We start from the raw sequence: 17,842 nt of genomic DNA, 5'->3' as shown, positions 1-17,842 counted from the left end.
CATCTTGCTGACTGCTAGCCCATGCACACATACAGTGGCTTATCTTTTGACCTTAAACCTTTGGTTCTCATCTCCCCATTCTCCTTCCCTGGCTACCAGGATAACATTCAGATGGCCGAGCTCCCTGGAATGGTTGTGTTTTCCACTGCTTGGAGTTAATAGCCATTCTGCTTGGGGTCACAGGATGGCATACTCCGTAACTCAACCTCCCAGACTTGTAAAGGCATGTTACACACTCCACATCTCCTAATGACGGTCTCCCAGTTTCCATGGGGGAAGGGGGAAAAGGAAATCAGCACCTCTGAGGATTGACATCATGAGACTTTCAGTAAATACTGGCATCCCTACCAGACTTAAAAGGCTTTTTCTCTTTTTTCTTTTTTTTTCTTTTTTTCTTTTTTTTTTTAAAGAAAGACTGAAACAAGGTAAACTGCAGCCATTTGCTATAACCCTCTGTCGTGGTTTAACCCCAGCCAGCAACTAAGCACCATGCAGCCGCTCACTCACTTCCCCCCCCCCACCCAGTGGGATGGGGGAGAAAATCAGGAAAAGAAGTAAAACTTGCGTATTGAGATAAGAACGGTTTAATAGAACAGAAAAGAAGAAACTAATAATGGTAATGGTAACACTAATAAAATGACAACAGTAATAATAAAAGGATTGGAATATACAAATGATGCGCAGTGCAATTGCTCACCACTCACCGACCGATGCCCAGTTAGTCCCCGAGCGGCGATCCCCCGCCCCCAATCCCCCCAGTTTATATACTAGATGTGACGTCCCATGGTATGGAATACCCCGTTGGCCAGTTTGGGTCAGCTGCCCTGGCTGTGTCCCCTCCCAACTTCTTGTGCCCCTCCAGCCTTCTCGCTGGCTGGGCGTGAGAAGCTGAAAAATCCTTGACTTTAGACTAAACATTACTTAGCAACAACTGAAAACATCAGCGTGTTATCAACATTCTTCTCATACCTAGCTCAAAAACATAGCACTATACCAGCTACTAGGAAGACAATTAACTCTATCCCAGCTGAAACCAGGACACCCTGGTGAACATGTGCTGCCTTCATATGGAACTGCTTCCTTCAAACATGCCCTTTTTCTGCAAGGGCATGCCTGGGACACCCCAATCAGAAATTGTTCTCAGCGTGAAGGAAGCAGCCTGTGTGTAAAGTGCCTCTCTCCTTGCTTCAGGACTTGAAAACCTCCATAGTCTGGAAGGACTAATTAGAGGAAGGAAAAGCAAATTGTAAGAGATGAGACAAAACCCAGACGGAGCTGTGAGATATGGCACCTTCGCCCCTGTGGGACGGCAGCTGGTGCAATGCCCTGAGGCTCCGGAGGTGACACCAGCAGCCCCGTTCAGCTGCTCGTGGACAGCCGTAGAGGACAGCGATGTGGAAACCTCTCCTTCAGGCACTCTGTGCCACCAGAAGGAAAGCAGTACAGCCAGGGCATCCCATGCCTGCTGTGTTCACTTGCCCAGTTGCCTGACAGTAATGGCTCGTGTAGACCAGGGAGAGATGCTCCTGCTCCGACTTTCATGGGGCTTTTGCAAGAGACATTAGTGCAATCCTGTGAAAGGGAAACAGAGGCAAAGAGGCCACCAGGACCTTGCCCACAGTCAAAGAAACCACGCACAGAGCTGGAGCTGGGTGCAGACCCTTGAGCAGGACCTGTCCATCCCACTCCAGCCCAGGCTGATACGGAGCAGGTCTTCTCTGCCCATTGGGCAGCTTTTCAGCAGAGAAGAGGACTCAGTGAGGCATCCTCAGCATCACTTCTGCCCTGCAAGGCAGGACCCATCCCTGGGCAGAGGGCACTCTTCAGAGGGGTGAGCGGTTGGAGAGGCACACTCAGAGAGAGTTTTCAATAAACTGCCCTTATTCATTTGGTTAAAAATAAATGCTGACAACACTGTGAAAAGGCTCTCAGGAACTCACAGGTGCTTAAGCCCTGTTGAAGCTTTCTGGAAATTGCTTCCTAAACTAAAATGAGAATCCACCCAGGGCAAGAAACAACTCTTGAACAAAAACCACTGGCTATGGAGCCATCCTGCTGCAGAGCTTCCAAGCCTTCGACAAAATATCACTGATTGGTACTTTCTTCCCCTGTTTTCCCTCTTGATCCATACAAAAAGCATCTCATTTTTCTTGTTTGCCAACGCATCCGGAAGGGGGAATTAGCGCAAAGCCTTTTGAAATGATTTAGTAATAAGGGTCATCTCGTTATCGCAGAGCATTAATTCATAAATAGCTTCCTCCATGAGGCTCTTAAACTCGTTAGTTTGCTTAGCGAGGTGAGTCAGTTTGCAGGAAGGATGTGTGTCCTCTCCTGTGGGGTCTGGCAGCATGAAATGGATCCCGCAGCATCCTCTCTGGGCAGCTGCACAAGGCAACTGCAGAGTCAACACTATGGGCAGCAGTAGGGCTATAAAAATGCGTTCGTCAACATTTTCCAAATTTCAAAGTAGCTCCCACTTTACTGGCTTCAGACTGAACCTGTCTCAGTGGTTTTAGGTGAATTTTTATCCAAAGCCTTTTTCTGAAATTAAAAATTTCAGAACCAGGGTTTCGGAGTAGAAAATGTGGGAGTGTTTTGGTTTGAAAAATCCTGACACAATAAGATTTCAGTTACAAGTTTTCTTCTTCATGAGGTGTAATTCTTCAGAGAAAAGGAAAAAGGCTCTTTTCTTCCCCCTGAGAAAAGATAAGTTCTTACTGAAAAAAAAAAATCTGAACATTGCTGTATGTGATGATTTTGCCATCAATAAGAAAGCAGTAGAAGAGAAGTACATGTAGCTCTTCTATGTTTTTAGAAGATAGAAGAATAGATCAGAAGGCAGAAATCATCACTCACTCTTGAGAAAAGGTAGACCACAGAAAGGTGCAAGGATTTTTTTTTTTTTTTTTTACTCATCATCCTTCACCCATGGAGAGCCCCGGAGAGGCTGTGTCACCTGTGGAGGTGGCATTCATGGGACCCCATGCACCATTGAGTCTCTCATGCCGATGTCCCTTCTCTGCCATCACCATTCATCCAAGCCCTCAGTGCAACCTGCCATGCAGAGGATATGCAGGGGCTGGAAATGTTTGCAAACCCAGGTCTATTCTGGCAAATTGCAGTCATAGGAAATAGAAGATTGCTATGAAGCATTTGATTCTGATAGTTCTTCTAGTAGTCTTTTTATTTGCTTAGAACCTTAAAAGATTGCTTCCTCCCCTCAAAAAAGAAAAGAGAAGAATCCCCAGTTTTTTCCATTTCTCCTCTGACAAGGAGAAAAAATCTTGGTTAAGAATCAGCAGAACAAAGTTATTAAATCAGGGAGATTTATCATTATTTATTACATAGACTGAAGTAATGTCAAAGTTTATGAGTGATGACTGGGATTCTGCTGAGGAAGGGGCTGTGCAAGCACAATGGAAAAAGAAGGGTTCCTGCACCAGAAAGCTTAAAATAGGAGTGATTAAGGAGTGGTAAATGGAGGTGGAGAGTGGGAGTTGTGGTCATGGACAAGTTGGGGATGGGAAGATTGAACAGTAAAAGAAGGAAAGAGGAAGAGGATGAAGGGTGGGCAGGATTCAGGGACTGGGGGAGAAAAAAAAGCTGAGACAGGGCTCACACCAACAGCTATCACACCAGGGAGAAGAGCGCCCAGTGCAAATCCAGGCAGGCATCATCTGTGCCTGATGGCTCCCGCCAGGGGGAAAGGGCATGATAAGTTTTAGCCTCTTTTTGCTAAAGCAAGAAATGAAATTCAGCAGCACTTTCTGCCTCCTGGAGCCATTGAACTCGCCACCCAAATTCAACCCGATTTGCTGGAAGGGTGGAAGTCTCAAAAACAGTTTTGTTTTGGAAAACCTTATGAAAATCAGTACTTGAGTAGAGGAGAAAAAGAGCCAAAGGACAGTCCGAGCGAGGAAAGGACGAGAGAGGTGCTTCAGCAGGCAGGTGCAGGGGGAGGAAGGGGAGCAGGGAAGGACGTTCACCTGGGAGCCCTCTCAGGCATCATTTTCCTCCCTTTTGCAGCTTTGCCATGCACTTGCTTAATAGCCAGCATCTGGTTTGTGTTGAAACACACAAGTGGCAGACCTTCTTGGAGAGGGTTTGACTGTGTGTGCACGTCTGTGTGTGCGTGTGTGTTCGCGTGTTGTTTTTCTATTGTAGAGGAGTGAAAGGTTAAAGCAGCTGTTTATGCGGAAAGCAAAATCTTGGATTAAAAAATGGTCAGGAGGCAAAAATACTTGAGTTCTCATGATTTGTTCTTCTGGTGAGACACTCTCTGGTTCAGGACACTGTACATTAACTGCTTGGACATTTGTGTCCCCCTGCATGTATTTGTGCAGAGGCATGTGTTCTTGTGTGCACGAATGTGTTTCCCATGTGCATATAAAGCATAAGACCCATGGTAAAAACACAAGAAGGGGCCAAAGGAGCTGCAAAACCCTTTCACATTGTGGTCAATAGCATTGCACGTGCTCTATTTCCCCAAAAAGGTGATAAAACAGGAGTGGCTCGTGGTGGTGGGACCTGGCACCAGTAGGGTCAATACGGAGCCATCATACTCACCTGCAAGAACCAAACCAGACCTTGACTGGTGCGGCTCCATACATAAACCTTCTGATGGTAAGGAGAAATCAGGGAGCTGTGATAAGAATTGAATGCAAGCCAAGAAAGAGCAGCAATCATTTGCAAAGTTTTGGCATTTCCCTCAATCTGGGTTTCAAACCTCCTGCCTTTAAAGCAGAGATCCAAGACCCACACTCTGGGAGAATCACTGTTGTAGGATACCCAGCCCCTCTCCTGGGCCTTCTGGGTGTTCTTCTGGCCTCCATCACATTGGGCGGGAGTTGTTGTGGCCTGTTGGACTTCCCTGTGTCAGCAGAGAAAAATAATCAGTGTCAACATGACATTGGCTGCGGCCACAGCCCAGATGCATCCAGCAGTCCTTGGCTTTGGACTGCTGGACCCCTTGGAAAGGGTCCTGTGGACAGGAGAATCCCCCACAGCTGTGAGTCACCAGCCAATGGCAGGAGATGTCGCCAGACATATGAAGTCCACATGAACCTCTGATGATGGCATGCAAGCTCACTTAAACCAGATGCAGGCACCAAGGCAAAGAGGTATGAAGCCAAACACCCGCTACCCCACAGGGAGTAAACCCGTTCAACTTGGCCCAGCACAGGAGACGGCAGCTCAGCCTCTCCCTGCTCCTTCCCAGATGAAACTGGGATCATGACTGGAGCCTCCCTGAACCGCTGGGCAAGACAAGACTCAGCACATGTCCATCGCTCCGTGGGATGGCAGGTTGTGACACACGAAACACCAGCAGCTTGAAGGAGGATCAGAGAATTTGGGAAATGGCAGCGGTGAAATCAACTGGTTTTCCTTGATTCAGGGCTTAATTGAAGTCTTAAGGGTACAAGGACTCAACTTTGGGGTAGACAACACACTCAGCTGAGGGGCAGGAACATCCCCAGACCTATGTTTTCCCTAGGCACTGAGAGGTGAGGTTTCACCAACCTGGGTCTCCATGGATTCTTGGGACTCTAACCAAGTGCTGCAGCTAAGGCAGCTTGGATGATGCAGGTCCCCAGCCTATTGCTGAAAGGCAACAGGAGATCGAGCCTTGCTGAGGCTGAGCAGGAGCAAGGTGAAATGCTGCAAGCAGAGCTTTATTCAGTTGCAAAGGCTGGAGAGCCTTTGATTTAAGGCTATGGTGGGTCACCTTGGCCACAACCAACCAACCCAACCCCAAACCTACAGCTGTGCTGTGAGGGCAAGGTCTCATGGAGGGATGTCCTGCTTTCTCTGAGTCTTTCAAACGGAGAACTGAGTTTCACCCAAAGTCATGGGGGGGTAAATTAGTGGCAGAGCTGAGACTCTGGTTGCTCCCAGATATCTCTTGCATTAGATAACAACATCTATCTGGGTGGGTTGGCACATTCCCAGTGCAGATGATATTTATATAGATGACCTTTAAAGGTCCCTTCCAACCCACACCATGCTATGATTCTATGATGATTCTACATGCAGTGGACATTCATATGCATCACCATGTGGGAAAACCCAGCTCTCCACTAGGCTGGAGCCACCTCTTCTTTTGCAGCTGATTTTTCTTTCCCTCTTCAGTTTTTTTTCCTGTGCAGGGAGATGAGACCTGAGGTGGGTTGAGGAAGGAGAGGAAGAGGGAAGCATGCTGACTTTTGTTATCCAAGAAAACCTATGTAAAAGGGGATATTAACCAAGTTATAAATATAGAAATGAAAGCAAAAGTGTCACCTCACTGAACAATGGGGGCATTTATGGGATAAAGTTACCGCAAATTAAGGGCTGGCACAAGCTGACTTGGGATCATAATTTATAGCATAGCCTAAATCCTGGCTCACAGACAAGTGGGATAAAGTTGAGTTCGTTGTGAAAGTTTCTATTTTCGTACCACAGGCACGGTGAGCCCAGCAAGCAGTGGAAGAAATGACTTGAGGGTCCTGGGGGAGGCTCAGCCTGCTTTGCAATATTTGTTAGTCCTACCTAGAACTTTTCTTGTAAAAAGGGAAGCCCCAAGTCAGATTAAGGCTGGATGACCTTCCTGACCAGCTGGTAGAGCTGGGATTGAAGACCAGTGAATCCCTCCATGCATTCAGCTGGGTTTTAACCCAAGAAAGTGCATTTAGGAGCAATAAAATTCTTACCTGTGCTGTCCAGTGCTTACTTAACATGACAAATCTTCCCAGGGATGTTCCTGGTGACATCCTCCACGAGGGAAGGGATGGAAATGGGGCTGCAGGCTCAGCTCAACAGAGTGTTGCACGGATGTACAGCAAGAGACAAGAAATTGCTATTTCAGGTGCAAATTCACTCAGTCCAAATTCCACCAGTGCAAGCGGTGATGGGGGTAGGACTGCTTAGCAAACCCTAGACCAGAGGAACTAGATGAACAAAATTCTTCCTCCAGGTGTTCCAACTGCCAATGCTGAGACGGTGGACAGGCTAAAGGAGGTGGCACGCAGTCATGGATGAGGCCCCATTGTGCTTGGTGCCTTATAAAAGCTCTGCCCTGGGAACAGCTGAATCTATATTTGAGACAAGAGGTATCAGCAAGGAGGGCAAAGACCGTGGTGAAACAAGGAGAGGGTGAATAGCAGTGCCTCTGCAACCCACATGCTTTCATAGGAAACATAAGGGTTTCAGAGGAATTTCAGGAAATCAAGTAGGTGAATTTTTGGAGACCTGCCTCTGGGAAAGCTCCTTTCTCCTGTGTTCTCCATGGGGAGCATTGCCAGATCCACTACTGGTTTGCTCAGTCCTTCAGTTTAGAGAGGGGCAAACACTTCCTTAAGTCTGTATCCCCTGGTAGCAGAGGTGTGCCATCACCTCTTCCAGGTATAATGGGATTTCAGCCCATTTCGGGTGTAAAGGGGTTTCAGGGCTGTAGCAATAAAATAACATCAGCAGTAGAAGCATCAGTGCCTCTGCACATTCCCTCCTCATCCTAGGTGTTGCCCTTGCCTCAGCTTCTCCTGCCTGTGACACGAGAAGAGGAAGCAAAGTACTGAGTCTTCTCTGACAGTTTAGGATACAGGTGCAAACAGGTCTCCATCATGGTTCACAGTTATTGCCTTTACCATCCAGAATAAATATGAGCAAAGACTTTTATATTATATAAACCATAAAGCACTAATAAGAGCAATTTTGTGGCTTTGCTTTTATTTTTTATAATGAAAAGGTAAAATCTTAACACAGATTTGTAGCAGCCAGATGTATATGTGCAGTGATTTTATTTAGCTTAAAATCAAGACTGATTTAAGCATGGCTACTTGCCAGGGGTATTAAAAAATATTAAAATCAAGCTCAGCTACTGGGCTCTAAAAATAGCATTTACTGATAAATTCCAAATTTAATACTAGCCTCCTAGGGGCTATTTCTAGGAATGTTGTCTGCCTCAGGACAAAGCGTATGGGGTTACCCAGTGAGCAAGTTACAGGCTGGTGAGGTGATGTCTCATGGTGTAGCCTTCTTGCACACTGAGCTCAAATAGCAATTTCAAAGGTGGGTCTGGACTGGCGTGACTCCCAGCGCTCCTAAGGATGTCAGACACAACTCCATCTGTTCACAACAGCAGAAGCCAGGGTAGAGTTACAGTAAGTACCATGTGCCCTCAGGGATGGTGGAGAAGGAGGGGGAGAAAAAGCAAATTGTGTCTGGAACCTGACCTCACCAAGCAATTATGGTTTGTCAAACTTCATGGATGTCCACTGTAGAGATAATGAGACTGGAGGTTTCCGTTGGAGCTGGGCTTCTTAGGAAAACACTTCATCAGTTTGATCTCTTAATACTGCTTCAGGTTAGTATTTATACAGGCTTGAAGGGTCCCATGCTCCTGGACAGAATTGTCCAGGAATTGCTGGTGAGGGCACAGGAGGAGAAAAGAAGAGATATTATCTTCTGAAGGCCTTTCTTTACTTGCTCTGCTAGCAAGATAAGACTAGAGCTATAATGGTTTGGGCCAAATATTTGTCTAGCCCAGCATCCTTTTTCCTGCAGAGGCCATAACAGATGGAAGCAGAGGGAATCTAAGAAGGTGGCACACGTTGCATGGGTCTGGTTATGTCCTCCAAGCACCTGGCCCTCAGGAGGTGAGGGATTTATGAAGCAAGAGTTTCCATTTAGATCATGGTCTAGCTGCCATTTCCATTAACGTACAGAAAATGGGCAAGACGACTGTGGGAAGTAGGATGGAATTCAAAGCAAATCAAGGAAGTGGCCCTTCATACATGGCAGAGTCAAGATGTACACTGGAGCCCTGAAAACCACAAAGTTACATGGCTTCTGGGAGTGACAGGGCGAGTTCATGGGAAAAAAAAAATCAAGGCCTGTTAAATACAAAGACGTAACCTCTCTCATAGGAATTCCCTGGTTTGCAAATCACTGGAGTCAAGGAGACTATTCCGCAGATATATTCCTCTATGCTTACCCTGATATTACCCTAATATTACCCTGATACCGGTTGGCCTAACCTAACACAGTTGCACTTTTGTCCTTATTTTCATGACAATAGGAAATGCCATTGAGCTTGGCAAATCAGTCCTCCCAATGTGTCTCATTCCCCATGTGTCATCTCAGAGCTGTAACGCTTCCTTGCCCAGGAACGGTGATTTATTGGAGAATCCAGAAAAGGGCAATGACTCAAGGCTTGAGAAATGCACCTTGCATGGCCAGGAAATCAAAAAACCCAACCCCTTTAATTTAGTCAAGATGATTGGTAACTTTTCACCTATTTTTAACCATCAAAAATAGTCCAAATTAGCTGTTTGGCCTCCATCTATGGTCAGTGGTAGAGATCAGCAGCTTCAGAGGGCCAAAGGCTTAAACTAGATCTGCAGCTTTTGCTCCTGCAGCTTCCAGGCAAGAGGAAAAGTATTGCATTGGGGTGGCTCAGAGCCTGGCAGAGGTCAGTCCTCTGCTCCTGAGGTTTCCTACACCATGCAATTCCTTTTGCAATGGATCACACTCTTTTTTAAATTATTTTGGGGTGGACAACTAGAAGCTACATTTTGGTTTTGCAAACTAAATAAAGGTTTTCAAGCAGAGTTAGTTCCACAATCTGAAAAGAAAAGGGAACTTTTTGTTTCAAGTCAAAACCAAATGTTGTGCTACATTACACACACACACACATGCTTTCTTTTTTTGTTTTGTTTTGTTTTTCAGGCTCAAAGAGCCTGAAAAAGATTCTTTGTTTTCCACACCAGAAAATCAAATTTCCTAATCTACTCCAGCCCCCAATTTTTCAGGTCATTTGCTGAAAAGAAAGATTCATTATTCGCCTATCTCTGCGTACTATAAATCAACTCCACCACTGCTTAGAAGAACATGAACATTCTTGGACTGCTTCAAAATTGGGCGTTTGCACAAATTCTTTCACACAACCTGTGTGCCATGGCCGCTGCCTCTGTGGTGCTCCTCCAGGCAGGCTGATTTTTCCTTCTTTTGCTTGATTTGCAGGCAGGACTCTCCAAGCCAGACCTGGCTCCCCTGTTACTAGGTGTGTGCAGGCTCATTTTAAACCCACAGCAGAAGAGAGAAGTCCTGACTGCAGAGATCTAACCTGGGAGCACTGTGAACTCCTCTTTTTGCTCCTTACTCCACTGGGCGAGCAAATAAACCCACCCACGACTGTGGTACCTGGGTGGAGTGGGAAGGAGTGGTAGGAAACTGCTGGGAGGGCAGGGAGGAACATGGGATGGGAGGAGATGCAGGGAAAGAAGCTGAGAGCTACAAAGACATGAAAGGTGGGGGTAAAGGAAGGGGAGAACAGCTCAGAAAATGCTTTCAACAACATGTGACAATCAAGTATTTAAAGAAAGAATAAAAATAAGAAAAGAATAAGAAATTAGAGGTTTGGCTGCTCTGTAATGTCAAATTTGCCCTTTATCTCTATTCAAAACTCCCATTCAGGCCAGGGCTGCTGTTCTGGCTGTCTTGAACCTCCAGGGCGATGAAGTTGGATAAACTCCTCAGCCAAACTCCCTGTCTGGTACGCCAGAACTAAAACACCAAACAAAGAGGCAGAGGAGAAGGGAAAAATGTTACCGACATTTTTCTCAGCTGAAAAAATGAGGTACAATGAGCACAAGTGGCAAAATCTTGAAATCATTTTGGCGGTCTAAAAGGTGGGCATTTCTGTCCATCGGCTTTCAGGGGAACCCCGTCCAGCTCCCAGTGAGGGGAGGTGAAACCTGCTTGCACCAGTTACCTGCAGCCTGTTGGGGTCCGGCAACCAGCACCTTTGAACAGGAGATCACCGGTGGGTGGATCCCCACCCTGCGAGCCTGGCTGGAACTGCCCATGGCTTATGGGGAGGTGGAGTTGTCCCTGTGCTCCAAGTTGAGCTTGCTGTTCACGCTCCCTGCTTCTCAAAAGCAGCCCTGAAATCTGGGATCGATTGGCCACGTGGAACCGGGGACGGGATTATTTCAAGGACCGCTGAACCCATCCAGTTGGGATCCCCTGGAGAGTTAAGTCAGCTTTCCAGCTCCTTCCTCCTGCCAAAGTGGCGGGGAGCGTCTGAACCTGGCTCAGCATCCTTGGGAGCCTCCTGTCTCATGCCTCGGCGACAACGCAAGGAGCTCAGCAGACGTACGCCAAGCGCATCGAGCCGTGGTGCCTGCATTTCTGCTTGCGATGACACGTTTCCCACGGTGGCATTCAGCGTTGTCCGCAGCCTATTAACTGTGTCGCTCGAGAGCGTTTGCATTACAGCAGTCGCAGTCCAAATGCGATGCTGTAGTGTAAATGCCAAACCCTTCAGAAAGGGCAGAAATCATACGCAGATGAAATGTGAAAAGGGCTGTGGTTAGACAGGAGATTCTTGGACGTATCAGTCACTCCAAAAAACATATTCAAGATGCTATAACAGCAGCAAATAGTGGATTTTTCCTTCTTTTTTTCTGTCTTTTCTTAACTCAGGCCATAGTACTGAAAATTCCCTGCCTGAAAACTTTCTGATGGCAGCTGAACGTGCTCATTATGTGACAGTAATGGCTATATTTTCACTGGATTAAGTGGCATTAAACTATGGCTTATCTAGCCTTTGTGTTTAGGTACAATGAATCTAAAAAGTATGTTCCTTGCACCGTAGGTCAGGAAAAGAGCAGGGATGGCAGGGGCAAGAGTTGAACCTGGCTCCCCTCAAGGACGACCCAGAGCCTCTCTGATTTTGGATGATGGAAAACACCCTTCCAGGCTAAACTCTTGGGCAAAAGGAGAACAGTCTTAGTGCCTGGAAGAAAGATATTCCACAGGAAAAGCAGAGAAAGAGTAGGAAACAGAAGAAGGGAATTTGTGTCTTTAACCCAGCTTGGTTATGGCCTACGATGGGTCAGAGATGATATGGTCCCCATGACACGGCACATCCCGGGCTCATCACTCTCACACCAGCAAGGGCACTGTGCACAGAAAGCAGGTGAACCCCCCAAAATGTGGAGATGTGCCCCCAAAATAACTCTTTTTCCTTCCATTCCACAAGCACGCACCTTGTCGGCACACAGCACCAGCAAAGCAAGCGTCGGAAACATTTCGGCATCGACGTCCCTTCCACATGGCCTTGGGACATGAGACAAACAGAAGCCAGGCTCGGAGGTACAGAGTAAAACAGGGGGGGCTGTGGACTATATGGCAACAAATGTTATTTGTTTACCTTCCCTGCCAATAAAATCCCAACATGGAAATAATGAATGGAGCTTGCAAATTAGTCACTAGAAATCACTTAACTCGTAAAAAATTATTAGCCCAGAAACAGAGATTTGGAGGAAAAAAAAGGTGAAAAAAGCCAGAGGAGCTCTTGTCTTCAGACAAACGTTTTTTACACTGAAATTAATGGGGGTCGTGTCAGGGCATGGAAACCATATAAAACAGAGCAGAGAGGGGAAAACTCTTACTGAGGAAGCCAAGATGAAGTGAAGTTGGATTTGGGTCAAGTAAGCATTAAAACACTGTCAAGAAGCCTGCCTTTTTAGCCAAAAAATCAAATTCCAGATAGAAGCACAGATAGAAAGAAGTTCTGTTTTTTTAAAGTCAAAATCCAGCACGAACAGACGATACTCAACCATGCCTGTGCTATTGCAGGGTTAAAAATAGCTTCCTTGTTAAACACGTCTCACAGATTTGTAGTTTTTCTTAAGCATTGCAAGACTGTTCACTGTTCATATCAAAGATCTTTAAGGAGAGATTCATTATCCTCACAACCTATGGCTCTCTGCTATGTGCTCCTCTGTGTCCATAGCCCCAAGTGATTTTGGGACCCAGTCTCTATTTTCAGGCATAATTTACAAGCACGAGCACCTCAGAGGTGCTGGAATGAGGATTGGGCATGGCGTTGACCACCGTTGGGACTTCACTTCTCAGCTGCCAAAGTCAGGTCCTAAAGTGGGATATGGATTCATAACTCATGCAGGGATATCTGAAACGCTGACTCTGCCTTCACAAAGGAAAGAGGTAGAAAATAATTTGATTTCCAGCACTTCCATTTAATTTGTTGGTTTGTTGTTTTGGGTTTTTTTTGAGGCAGGGGCAGTACAGGTTGAAGTATTAATACAGGAACGTGCAGACCCCAAATCCATCCTAAGCTCCACCGGTGATGAATGGAGTCCTGAGCAACCCTGTTCACCGCTCCAAGGCTCAGGGTACCCCAGGGCTCTCCATTCAAATTTTAGGAGCAAAGACCATGATTTAGCGCTGTACAGAGCCTCCCACAATGGGGCTGCTCCCCCCTTTTGGGGCAGGGCACTGCCAATGCCTGTCTGATCAAATGGGAGTCCCCGTTTCATGAGGAAATGAAAACCAGGCAAAGCAAAGACTGTACCAGTGTTACCAGTACTATTCCTGCTGCTCCCTTCTAGCTGCCATGAGGAAACCAGTGATGCTACAGCATCCCAGAGACTGCAGCAGCTCTCTTCCAGCTGCAAAACATGGGTGCTCCAGTCTCCTCCAAGAAACTTTAATGAGAAGAAAATCAACCATTATGATGGTTCAGTGATGATTTAATATTTCACTCATTTTATTAGGAGAGAAGTTGGTTTTTTCTCTCTTTTTTTTTTTTTTTTCTTATTTCCTCTTTCTTCTTCCTGAAGGTCATGCTCAGGGCATGGGAAACAGCCTAAAGGTGGGAATTATCTCAAACTGCCTCTTGAGCAAGTTTACCCCATAATTTACTTTGCAACAGGTATTTATGAAGCAGCAGGGAATGGCACCCAGGCTCAAAAATGGGCCAGATTGCCATGGTATCCAACTGTGATTTTTCACAAGCTATGACCCTTCAGGGAAAAAGGAAAAGGACAGAGGGGAAAAAAATTTAAAACTACATTACCATACACAATTAAAGATACCAGTTGCCACAGGTTGTCTGGGCTGAATCTGACCTTTCGTATGAAATCTCAATTACATTGAGAGTACATTCTTTTCTTTTTCTTGGGGGATGGGGATAAAATTGCAAGCAGGGCTCCAAAACTTACTGCACCACAAGACTGTTTTGAAACTTAAGTCCTCTACACCAGCAACTGCCTACTGTACCCAGAGTCACAGATGCCTTGTGGCCTTGCTTTAAATTAAATCCAGGCATTGCTTTTCATTCCTGTCTTAAGCCCCTGCTGCAAATTGACAAACAATGCCCTTTGCCAACAGCTGCTAACAATGCTGCTAATGAACATTCATCAGGAAGGAATAAACAGAGGAAGATGAAAAAGCTGGGGGGGTTTCCCTGGGGCTACAGTTGTCTCTATAGGCATTATTAGAGTGCATCATTTTAAGTCAAAATCAGCAGCTATCCTTTACAAGAGCAAACTGGACCAAGGGTGCAGCTGTGCTGAGAAATCCTGTGGGCACTCAAGTAGCCTTAATCTCTTCCCTTGTAACAGGTAACCACAGGGACAATGCCGTGTGGGTGTTCTTGCAGAGACTTCAGGTGGCTGCCAAGGGATTTTGCTGGGTCCCAGCCAAATTCAGCAGTGGTTTAATTCTGAACCAGAAAGGCCAGCGTGGCTTTAGTGTGGTGTAGCTGATCCCCTGTAAAGCCATGTCTTCAGCTGGTTTGGGGTGTGAAAGAAGAAGGGTGAGAGGGGCTGAGGACCAGGATGAATGGTGGGGTAGTGCAAAGTAGGAGTAAAACTGCCCAGTGCAGGTGGGTGAGTATAGCACTAGGCATGATGGAAATACAGCTGATGTGCCAATGTGAGTAGAAGGTCTCCTGATCTTTATAAAAGATGAGAAAACCGAGGTGCTCCATGAACTAGGGTCAAGCTTTCAAAAAAATCCCTAGTACCTGAGTCTCTATTTTGGACACCAGTAACCGAAGCACCATAAAGGTAAGTGTGGCTGTGTTGATCGAACTGAATGTCTCTTAGCCTAGTGTTTCCTCTTTCATTGTGACCAAAAGCAGATGTCCCCCCAGACAGATTGTAAGACCAGGGCAGGCATAAATGATGCCCCTGAGCAGCCTCGAGGCCAGGCTGACATGAATTCCCTCCAGGAATTCACCTCGGGAACCTCCAGCACCCTCAGGAGCCAGCTCTGGACCTGCCCACTTCATAGGGAAGGCACAGGGCTGATGTGCAGCGAAGAGGATGGTCCTGGGTCTTTCCCAGCAGCAATCCCTGTGTTATCCATTGGGATTTGATCAAAGCATTCCTTGCATTGAATTTAAAGGCAACCTACAAAGCCTGAAAGCTTGTTGACATAGCTGAAGACTGCTGTGGGATTTAGGCCATTAGGTCCATATTAGATCTGGTGAAAACAGTCTAGACAAACCCTGTGGATGTCCTAGAGGAACAGCAATGGAAGGGCACTGGTCTCAAAAGGACTGGTCCCTTGTATTTCAAGCACTACATCACAAAGTCTCATTCCAGATGTATCAGCCTCTGGCTTTCTAGCACCCAGTCTGTGCCGCTTCATGTGTCCTTCAAAGGGTCTTAATTCATCTGGTGTGGGCAGGTGTTGCACAACCCAAAGATCACAGTGTGTGGGAAGACACAACCAGCTAATTCTTATCAGTCTTGTGATGCCTAAAAATACTTCCAGAGGGCACATGGCAGATGATCTCTCTCAGAAGATACTATCAGTTGGGAGGTCATTTGTTCAGAAGCTCTGAGAGGGATTGTCCCAAAGCCTGAAGAGCTGAAAAGAGCCCCTGGATGAAACCCAGCTACTTCCAGCTGGCATAGGGTCTCCTGCTACTTCAGATAGAGCTATTTTTTGTTATGGTCTGTTCAACACTAGAGGGGAACTGTGCTTTACTGGGACACCCAGTAAGTTTACCAGTACACCCAGGAGACTTGCCTGGGATGTCTCCTCCCACAGTTCCTGGCAGTTCCATCCTGGTGAAATCTATCTGCTACTCTTTTCTCAGGAGAGGAGGATTTCTCTCTATGTGCCATTTTTCCCATTCCTCTGGCAATATCTACCAAGCCACAGACTTTAAATTCTGGCTGGATTTTTGTTCTCATTTCCAGGGCAAAAAGATTTACAAGGAGAACTGAAGAACTGGTAATATCCCATCTTGGATGATAATGATTTGAAGGGACATTTCTCTTGTGCTGTCTCCAGCAGCTATGTAACTATCAGCCCTTGGGGTAATGTAGGTCAGAGACTTTTTGCACATTTTAATTTGCGTTCCAAAATTTATATAAAATCCGCTTATTGAAGACGATTTTGCATTCCCTTTCCATGGATGAATTTGTTGGCAGGAACATTTGAAGAACAGCTACTAGGAAGTCTTGTCTGCAATGATATTTCTGAATTTTCAATTTATTCCACCTAATTATGTTACAACACCCTCACTAGAAAATAGACTTGTGTCCCCCTTGTGTCAGGGTGACTAACTTTCCTTACCGTGTAACCCATAAACTAAAATACTGAATGACTAAGAGCCATACGACTCATGCCATAGAACTTAGGGAGTATCTGAGCCTGGAAAGCCTCAGTAATATGTCCCAGCCTTGGTCTGGAAACTGTCTGCACCTGACCTGCACACAAGCCTATCCTGACCAGGCAGATGCATCTTCAAGACTATAAGCTGGGTTATAGGCTGCAACATCATCACACAAGCAGCAACAGAGGCTCCAAAAGATGGTCATGATCGTGCGGAGGTATTGCACAGGGTCACCAGGTAGAAGGTGCACCTGGGTCGGGGCAACCCCCTGCATCAATACAGGCTGCAGGATGAAGGGATTGTCAGCCCTGCAGAGAAGGACATGAGGGTACTGGTGGATGAAAAGCTGGGCACGACCTGGCAATGTGCACTTGCAGCCCAGAAAGCCAACCGTATCCTGGGCTGCATCTAGAGCAGCGTGACCAGCAGGTCGAGGGAGGGGATTCTGCCCCTCTGCTCCGCTCTGGTGAGACCCCCCCTGCAGTGCTGCATCCAGCTCTGGGGTCCTCAGCACAGGAGAGACATGGACCTGCTGGAGCGGGTCTAGAGGAGGCCATGAAGATGATCTAAGGGCTGGAACACCTCTGCTGTGAGGACAGGCTGAGAGAGTTGGGGTTGTTCAGCCTGGGGAAGAGAAAGCTCTGGGGAGACCTTACTGTGGCCTTTCAGTATGTAAAAAAGGGGGCCGACAGGAAAGATGGAGAGAGACTTCTTACTAGGGCCTGTAGTGACAGGTCAGGGCGTAATGCTTTTGAACAAAAAGAGGGTAGATTGAGACTAGATACAAGGAAGAAACTTTTTACAATGAGGATGGTGAGAAACTGGCACAGGTTGCCCAGAGAGGTGGTAGATGCCCCATCCCTGGAAACATTCAAGGTCAGGTTGGACGGGGCTCTGAGCAACCTGATTGAGTTGAAGATGTCCCTGCTCATGGCAGGGGGGTTGGACTAGGTGACCTTTAAAGGTCCCTTCCAACCCAAACTATGCTATGATTCTACAAGGTCTCCCCCGCTGTTCCCCATGCCAGCACTAAAACCACAAGCAGACTAGACTGGGAGCTGGCTCTTTGGAGTTACGCTCAGCCAGCAGAGCAGAACAAGCCTGGACCAGGGGGTGAATATATCGTTTGCTGCATGAACAATGAGACTGTGGGAAGAAATGGCTTGGAGAGCGTGCATCAGGAGAAATGTTATTTGTAAGCCAAAGATTTTGATAGCTAAACTGATTTGCTGCAAGCTACAGCCTTCACTTTGATATCTGCCACCCTTATAACTGCTGTTCCTCCACTCAGGTGCTTTGCCCATCAATTCTGTGATTTGGGGCAGAGTAGCTCCATCTCTAAACTTTTACAGGGTCTTGCTCTAGTGAGATTTGTTGGCTGGCCCTGAGGCCAATACATTTAATTCATACAATTCTCAATGAAAT

This window comes from Aquila chrysaetos, chromosome 1 (assembly GCF_900496995.4).
Source record: "Aquila chrysaetos chrysaetos chromosome 1, bAquChr1.4, whole genome shotgun sequence".
Taxonomy (NCBI): domain Eukaryota; kingdom Metazoa; phylum Chordata; class Aves; order Accipitriformes; family Accipitridae; genus Aquila; species Aquila chrysaetos.
The sequence above is the reverse complement of the archived record's forward strand: the minus strand, read 5'-3'. Positions refer to the sequence as shown.